The following is a 9,094-nucleotide window of genomic DNA, read 5'->3' as shown; positions in this document are numbered from 1 at the left end:
TTACGACGTCACAGTGTTTCCAAAACAGCTTCTGATTGTTCCCTTTCCTTTCTCATCTTGAATTACATGAAGTCAACAAACAGGGTTACGTTCATGGTCATCCAACCATTGCTTGAACATGTATACGTGCAAGTACTGAACTAACTGTATAGTTGCAGATTCATTCCACCGTGATGGCTATGTAGATGTGGACTGCAGTCAAAAGATGCTGAACAATGTTGAAACTGGTGTTGAATAATTGTTTTGTCATCCTGAACACACCTAAAATATTATGTTATGATGAGTCCCGTCATATTGAGGCAGAGGCGTCACTCAGGAGGAACAGCTGACCTTTAACCCCTGGGCCCACCATTGGGGTTGTGCTGCATACCCCGCCTCGGGAGAATGGACAATAGGAAAAGGAGGACCGAGCACTCCCCCATTCTCATCGATGAGGCTGTAATGGAGCAGGTTGAGAGCTTCAAGTTCCTTGGTGTCCACATCGACATCAAACTATCATGGCCCAAACACACCAAGACAGTCGCGAAGAGGGCACGACAAAACCTATTCCTCCTCAGGAGACCGAAAAGATTTGGATGGGTCCTCAGATCCTCAAAAAGTTCTACATCTACACCAACAAGAGCATCCTGACTGGTTGCATCACTGCCTGGCATGGCAACTGCTCGGCCTCCGACTGCAAGGCACTACAGAGGGTAGTGCGTACAGCCCAGTACATCACGGGGACCAAGCTTTCTGCCATCCAGGACCTCTATACCAGGCGGTGTCAGAGGAAAGCCCTAAGAATTGTCAAAGACTCCAGTCACCATAGTCATAGAATGTTCTCTCTGCTACCGCATGGCAAGCGGTACCGGAGCGCCAAGTCTAGGTCCAAAAGACTTCTAAATATCTTCTACCCCAAGCCATAATACTCCTGAATAGCTAATCAAATGGCTACCTAGATTATTTGCATTGCCACCCCCCCCCTTTTACGCTGCTGCTACTCTGTTTATTATCTATGGGTAGTCACTTTAGCTCTACCTACATGTACATATTACCTCAATTACCTTGACTAACCTTTGCCCCCACACATTGACTCATTGTACCAGTACCCCCCTGCATATAGCCTCGTTACTGTTATTTTACTGCTGCTCTTTAATTATTATTATATTTTAAAAATGTACTTATCTATTTTCTACTGAACACTTATTTGTCTTAAAACTGCATTGTTGATTGAGGGCTTGGAAGTAAGCATTTCACTAATGTAACATGACTTTAATGTTAACTAGATAACCTGCGCATGAAAATGGGATACAGTTGCCCACCAAAATACAGCATTGACTAACTATAATCCGAAACCCAACCAAAACAAACTGCAATTCTTTTACATTTTATTTCACCTTTATTTAACCAGGTAGGCCAGTTGGGAACAAGTTCTCATTTACAACTGTAACCTGGCCAAGATAAAGCAAAGCAGTGCGACACAAACAACAACAACACAGAGTTACACATGGAATAAACAAACGTACAGTCAATAACACAATAGAAAAGTATATATACAGTGTGTGCAAATGAGGTAAGATTAGGGAGGTAAGGCAATAAATAGGCCGTAGTGGCGAAATAATGACAATTTAGCAATCAAACATTGGACTGATTTGCTGTAACGTGTTACTCGTCATGCATGTCTGTTTTCTGCTTTCCCACGACCCACCCCGCCCCAGCCTCCACCTGTTATGCCTCTGCTTTGGTTTCAGACAGAGGGATTTGTACAGCGTACCTTTCTCACTGCCTGTAATTATTAGGATTATTATTATCTTAACATGATGCATCTCTGGCAGTGAGCTACCCAGAAGGAGCAGAGCTCGATGTCAGGACTAATGTATTGCTTTATTGTCATCTTTTTCTAATACATTGTTAAACGAATGTGTGGCGTTTCCTGTCTGAACGATCGTCTCTACGATGTATTGGATTATTTTATCATATTCTCCTGTTGCTCCCCAGAAGAGCATGGGAAAACCTGTTTGTATGGCGGCGTGTCAGCATGTGCCCATGCAGTGCAACTTTCCGTACAGTAACTGAGTGAGCGTTGGGGTGAAGGTAACAGAAAGAGATCCTCCAGATCCTCCAGCACAATCCCCATCTCTTACTCTACTTTCTCTCTCCCCCCCCTCTCTACTTTCTCTCTCTTCTCCTCTAAGTGGACACGCTTATCCCCTTGCCGCATTTATTTGCCTTTTGAAGGTGTTGGTCACAGAAGTAGGAGAAATGTATGACACATTTAGCTGCTGTATTGCCCAGGAGGAGTGAGGGAAAAACAGGGAGATTCTGCAACAGACACACACAAAAACTCTTTCCTTAATCTTATCTTGCCATCTGCTTCTGACACGCTCAAACACAGTCTACTCAACCAATACACTAAAACAAAGTCTCATATATGCTGAAGAAAAGTCTATATTTTACTGTCAGTATTTGCTTGGCAGAGGTTTTCATTGTATCCAATGAAACAGATTTGACTTTGAAACTGTATTGTACATTGTGTTGTGCATCTCTAATCTCTTTCCTGTATCTTACCTTACCTTACCGGTTGACACTCAAACACAGTCTACTAAAGTCTCAGTGGGTTACACTCCTACTCAAACAGGCCACTCAAACACAGTCTACTAAAGTCTCAGTGGGTTACACTCCTACTCAAACAGGCCACTCAAACACAGTCTACTAAAGTCTCAGTGGGTTACACTCCTACTCAAACAGGCCACTCAAACACAGTCTACTAAAGTCTCAGTGGGTTACACTCCTACTCAAACAGGCCACTCAAACACAGTCTACTAAAGTCTCAGTGGGTTACACTCCTACTCAAACAGGCCACTCAAACACAGTCTACTAAAGTCTCAGTGGGTTACACTCCTACTCAAACAGGCCACTCAAACACAGTCTACTAAAGTCTCAGTGGGTTACACTCCTACTCAAACAGGCCACTCAAACACAGTCTACTAAAGTCTCAGTGGGTTACACTCCTACTCAAACAGGCCACTCAAACACAGTCTACTAAAGTCTCAGTGGGTTACACACCTACTCAAACAGGCCACTCAAACACAGTCTACTAAAGTCTCAGTGGGTTACACTCCTACTCAAACAGGCCACTCAAACACAGTCTACTAAAGTCTCAGTGGGTTACACTCCTACTCAAACAGGCCACTCAAAGCAGTCTGCAATTACAGAAGTTGTATCATCTGCATTCCACACATATAAACCACATGACATAACGACAATAATACCTTAGGCATGTCCTAATAGCCTACTAGAACTGCAACTGAAAACACAACCTCTCTTAAATAAGCGACAGTGTGGGGTCTTGGCTTGGGTCCATCCTCTGGGTAAGAAAAAGAACTGTACACAAATACAAGCCTCATCCTCAGGTAGACTACTTTTTGCCTACCTGGCCTGTACTAATCAATAGGTTACAGTGCCATGTACTGACTGGTATTCAAGAGAAGTGCAATTTAAAAGTATTAGATGTTCCTTTTAGTTCATACCACTAGGGGGTGGTATCCTCCTTTATACTGAAAACCACCACGTTCATCAATTAAGCAACCCATAAGAAGGAGGGTGAATTTACCCCTAGAGTGAATCTCAATTGTATTTCGTTGATTCCTCATGTCCTAGCTCCTCCCCTCCTTCTCAACCATATTGGAGGAGAAGGTCCAAAGTCCCTACCCTCTGACCTTCCAATACGTTTTGAGAAGAAGGCGAGGAGAGAGGATGAAAGAAATTGAGGAAGGATGAATTGGGAGAGCCAAGGAGTAGGGTGAACATGCCCCTAGGTCAGTTTGGTATTTTCTCCCCTCATTGTTTAGGTAAAGATTTGGGGAGGCTAAACTGATCCTAGATCAGTGCCTGTGGGTAGCAGAGACACCTTCATGTTCTCTCATTAGCACATCATAATATAGAGTGCATTCCAAATAGCACCCTATTCTCTATGAATTCATTACTTTGACCAGGGCCCATAAGGTGCCATTTGGGACGCATTATAGATTATGTAGATGATATACATTTTTGGTGAATCAGCAGGACTAGACCACAGGAGGTTGGTCACACCTTAATTGGGGAGGAGGGGCTCGTGGTAATGGCTGGAGTGGAATCTGTGGAATGGTATCAAATTCATCAAACACATGCTTTGATGCCATTTCCATTTGCGCCGTTCCAGCGATTATTGTGAGCCATTCTCCCATCGGCAGCCTCCACTGGACTAGACAGAATCTGTGGGGAATGTTGTTTAATCAATAACGCCACAGTCTGTCTGCATATCTAATCAATAAGTAATAAAACTGCAACTGTTCATGTTTTATACCAGTGCTTGGTTTGATTTCTGACCATATTTGTGTTGTAAACCCTGCGTGTGTACGTATATGACATGTGTGTGTGTTTGTTTGCGTGTGTGTGTGTGCGTGTGTGTCTGTTTGTTTGTGTGTGTGCGTGCCTGTGTGTGTGTGTGCATGTGTTTGTGTAGGTCAGCCACAACTTTAGTCTCTGCTGGCGTGGGACAGCTGCTATACAGAGTGCTTAACCAATGGCAACGCCAGAGATCACAAAGATGCCAAATTCCTGGGCTGTGATTGGCAATGTCTAGTGATTATAACCAAAGCCCCTGGTGGCCATCTTTAGGGGCCAGCAGAGCCCTGTTAACACTAACAGTAGAGGAGTCAGGCCAAGACCCCAAACTGATGCTTATTTAAACAAATCAAAATATAATTTATATTTGAGAGATTTTTCAAAGTAGCCACCCTTTGCCTTGATGACAGCTTTGCACGTTCTTGGCATTCTCTCAACCAGCTTCACCTGGAATGCTTTCCCAACAGTCTTGAAGGACTTCCCACATATGCGGAGCACTTGTTGGCTGCTTTTGCTTCACTCTGCGGTCCAACTCATCCCAAACCATCTCAATTGGATTGAGGTCGGGTGATTGTGGACTCCAGGTCATCTGACGCAGCACTCCATCATTCTCATTGGTCAAATAGCCCTTACACAGCCTGGCGGTGTGTTTTGGGTCATTGTCCTGCTGAAAAGAATTATAGTCCCACTAAAAAATGATAGTCCTCCATGCTTTACAGAGGGAAATACACATGCGGAGATCATCCGTTCACCCACACCGCGTCTCACAAAGACACGGCGGTTGGAACCGAAAATCTTCTTATTGGTGTCCTTTAGTAGTGGTTTCTTTGCAGCAATTCGACAATGAAGGCCTGATTCACGCAGTCTCCTCTGAACAGTTGATGTTGAGATGTGTCTGTAACTTGGTCTCTGTGAAGCATTTATTTGAAATCTGAGGTGCAGTTAACTCTAATGAACTTATCCTTTGCAGCAGAGGTAAATCTGGCTCTTCCATTTCATCATAACGCTGGATGGGTTTTTGACTGCACTTGAAGAACCTTTCAAAGTTCATGAAATGTTCCGCATTGACTGACCTTCATGTCTTAAAGTAATGATGGATTGTCGTTTCTCAATTTAATTTGAGCTGTTCTTGCCGTAATATGGACTTGTCTTTCACCAAATAGGTCTATCTCCTGTACACCACCCCTACCTCGTCACAACACAACTGATTGGCTCAAATGCATTAAGAAGGAAAGAAATTCCACAAATACATTTTTAACAAGGCACACTTGTTAATTGAAATGCATTCCAGGTGACTACCTCATGAAGCTGGTTAAGAGGATGCCAAGAGAGTGCAAAGCTGTCATCAAAGCAAAGGGTAGCTACTACTACTACTAAAATACTACTAAAATATATTTTGATTTGTTTAACACTTTTTTGGTTACTACATGATTCTATATGTGTTATTTCATAGTTGTCATGTCTTCACAATTATTCTACAATGTAGAAAATAGTAAAAAAATAATACAAATAGGAAAAACCCTTGAATGAGTAGGTGTGTCCAATCTTTTGACTGGTACTGTACCTAAGCTATCATTATTATTGTCATTATGTGATAAATATGTGTGGAATGTAGAATATAAAACCACTTGTTTCAGTAATACAGAGAGGTTGGATTAATCTGTTTAAACAGAGATATCCAACGGGGAACAGAATAGAGACTTAAAACCCATCTAGCAGGACAACAATTTCTCATTAGTAGTTTTGTATACTGTCAATAGATTTTAAGTGATGCTGTTTTATTGGATACAATAAACTCTACAAAGCAAATAATAACAATCAAGACAAACATATAAACAATTATAGTAGAGTTGAAAAGGGGAATAATGTCTTCTCAAGTCATTTAAACAATTCATTTTTGGATGAAAACATTTTTTTTGACAATGCCCTAGTTGGCTTACATGCGTTTCGAACTAGGGCTTATCCGATTGCTATATGCTATGCAATTGACGTTGTCTTACATCATATTTCCGGATACTGTCTCCTAATCTTTTGAATTGGCTTGACGAGTATATAATCAAATCTCTTAAAACGCAGTAATTCAAGATATATATACAGTTACGTATATTCGTGCTTGTGGATGAATTTACTTCTGCCAGATTATTTTTATCTTGTTTTTTCTGCGCTGAAGACTATTGCACTACATTTTTGACTATTGAAGACCATTCAAAACGTCTGTAAAAGTAACGCACCAATATTTCCCCATTGAAAGCAGTTCAAAGAAGCATGAATTCAAGCATTAAAGACACACAAATTAAAACATTTTGTTTGCATTATAACCAGATTATAGCTCCCGTCAAAATGTCTTAAATGATATATATTAAGGTCACAGTCACTAGTCAACTCCTTAGATCTGTGTTTATTGTTGTGAATTGTTAGATATTACCACTAGTATTTACAAGATAGATTATTTTTAATTCCTCTTTATTAACACAGAAATCATAATAGATTGTTTTATATTTTGTGTGTAGCTAGTTGCTTGACAAAGTCCTAAAATTTCAGAAGGATACAAAAAAAGATTACATTTTTTACCGCTTGGGGTCAAAATTGTCCCCTGTTGTCCCCTCTTAAAGGGTCATGAACAGTCAAAATCATGTTTTTTATGAAATTGTATGATATTTAGATGAAACCAGATCAAAGTATGATGACTAAAGTATGAAAAATGACTGTTGCTTCTACAGTGATAAAGTTTGATCATAAAGTTACTGGTCCCCTCCCCCACATCCCTGGGTCGCTCCTCTTTTTTCAGCGACTGGAACGAGCTGCAAAAAACAATCAAACTGGACCGTTTTATCTCCATCTCTTCATTCAAAGACTCAATCACGGACACGCTTACTGACAGTTGTGGCTGCTTCATGTGATGCATTGTTGTGTCTATCTTCTTGGCCTTTGTGCTGTTGTCTGTGCCCAATAATGTTTGTACCATGTTTTGTGCTGCTACCATGTCGTTCTGCTGCCATGTTGTGTTGCTACCATGTTGTTGTCATGTTGTGTTGCTACCATGCTGTGTTTTCATGTGTTGCTGCCATATTATGTTGTCTTAGGTCTCTTTTTATATAGTGTTGTGGTGTCTCTCTTGTGGTGATGTGTGTTTTGTTCTATATATATATATTTTTTAAAGGAGGCCTTTTTACCTTTTGGTAGGCCGTCATTGTAAATAAAAATGTGTTCCTAATTGACATGCCTAGTTAAATAAAGTAAAAGTAAAATATATTTTTTTTATAAAAATATCAATAAAGTAAGGTAAAATATATTTTTTTATAAAAATATCAAACACTTGGATTCTTTATTAAGGGGACAAGGTGACATCACCCTACCTCTCATTTTAATACACCAATGGTAACATGATATTCTCTTAAGTAATTTAAATAAGTACCGCCTTGTAACCAGAAGGCGTGTTTACAGAGAGGTGTGATTTCTATAGCTACTCTACTGGTGGCAAAATTTGACTCTAGGGTGTCAGCAAATATAATTAAAAGTTTACTCATATATTTCCCCTTACATCTGTGTCTGGTGTTAGCTAGTTACTGCCAAGCTAGGTCTTCAGCCAGCATGGAACAAAAGAGGGGAAGGGTCATTCAAAACTCTGACCCAGTTTTCAAGTCAACAAATCCGTCAGTGCTGCGGTGACCCACATCACAACACATATGCCAAACGGGAGATGTACATATATTTCAAAAGAAATTGACATCATTGATGCAATGTCAATGTTTAAGTTGCTTTGGGTATGACCAAATTCACTTGAGATGATTTTACTGCAACACGGCTTAATGCATCTAGGTTTCCTGACAGGCATTTCAAAGTGCTGTCAGTCAAGGCAAGAATATAAGCTCCCCGCCCACTCAGCCTGTCTTTTCAAACTTCCTGGTAGTTAGCCATGAGAGAAAATGTACTTTTTCTAAAATGTTGAGCATTTCTTTCTAAAACAAATATTATGGGTGAAATTTTAGTCACTCAAAGGGATATTTTGCATGGGAATCAGAATGACTGTTAAGAATGACCTTTAAGAGAATGAAAGGGATTTAACAAGGCGACCATGGGCTAATTTGAATGGGCGCCAACAGCAGATTAGGATTTCTTTTACATCCGTGCCCCAGTGCGACCCACGACCACAGTGAAATTTCACAATGAGGGAGTACAAGTTCTTCCATAAATTCTTCCTCAAATGTTTCCGTAGACGTTTGTAATTCATAGAGTTTACATGCAATGCTTTTCTCGATGCCTTCCCAGTTAATACAACCTAACATGCTGTTGGGATCTTTAATACAACCTAACATGCTGTTGGGCTCTTTATAGTCATTGTATTGGTATTCTGACCCTGGGTGCATATAAGATATCTAGACACTTCTCATCTTACTCACTTCTGTCTTCGGGTCGTCCTGTGCCTCTCACAGGTTTGAATGCGTTTCTCTCGTCTGCAGTCTTTTGTGCTTTGGTATTCTCCTTTCTGCTCTTCTCCAGTTTCAACTGGTCCGCCATGTTCCTAGTCAGGCACAGTAGCCAGTCTGTTGATCCGGAAGCTTCTGTCTGTGACCGGAGATCTACACTCAGGAGAGTATTAGAGGAGTCCAGTGTCCGTGGTTCTTTTGAAGGCATCACTTGCAGAAGATGTGCTGGCGGCTGAGAGACACAGGGTCAGTATAGAGCTCAGTACAGATGGGGCAGAAGGTGGTCTGACAGGGCAAAGGAA

The sequence above is a fragment of the Oncorhynchus nerka genome, linkage group LG6, assembly GCF_034236695.1.
Source record: "Oncorhynchus nerka isolate Pitt River linkage group LG6, Oner_Uvic_2.0, whole genome shotgun sequence".
Classification (NCBI taxonomy): Eukaryota; Metazoa; Chordata; class Actinopteri; order Salmoniformes; family Salmonidae; genus Oncorhynchus; species Oncorhynchus nerka.
Note: the sequence above shows the minus strand (reverse complement) of the source record.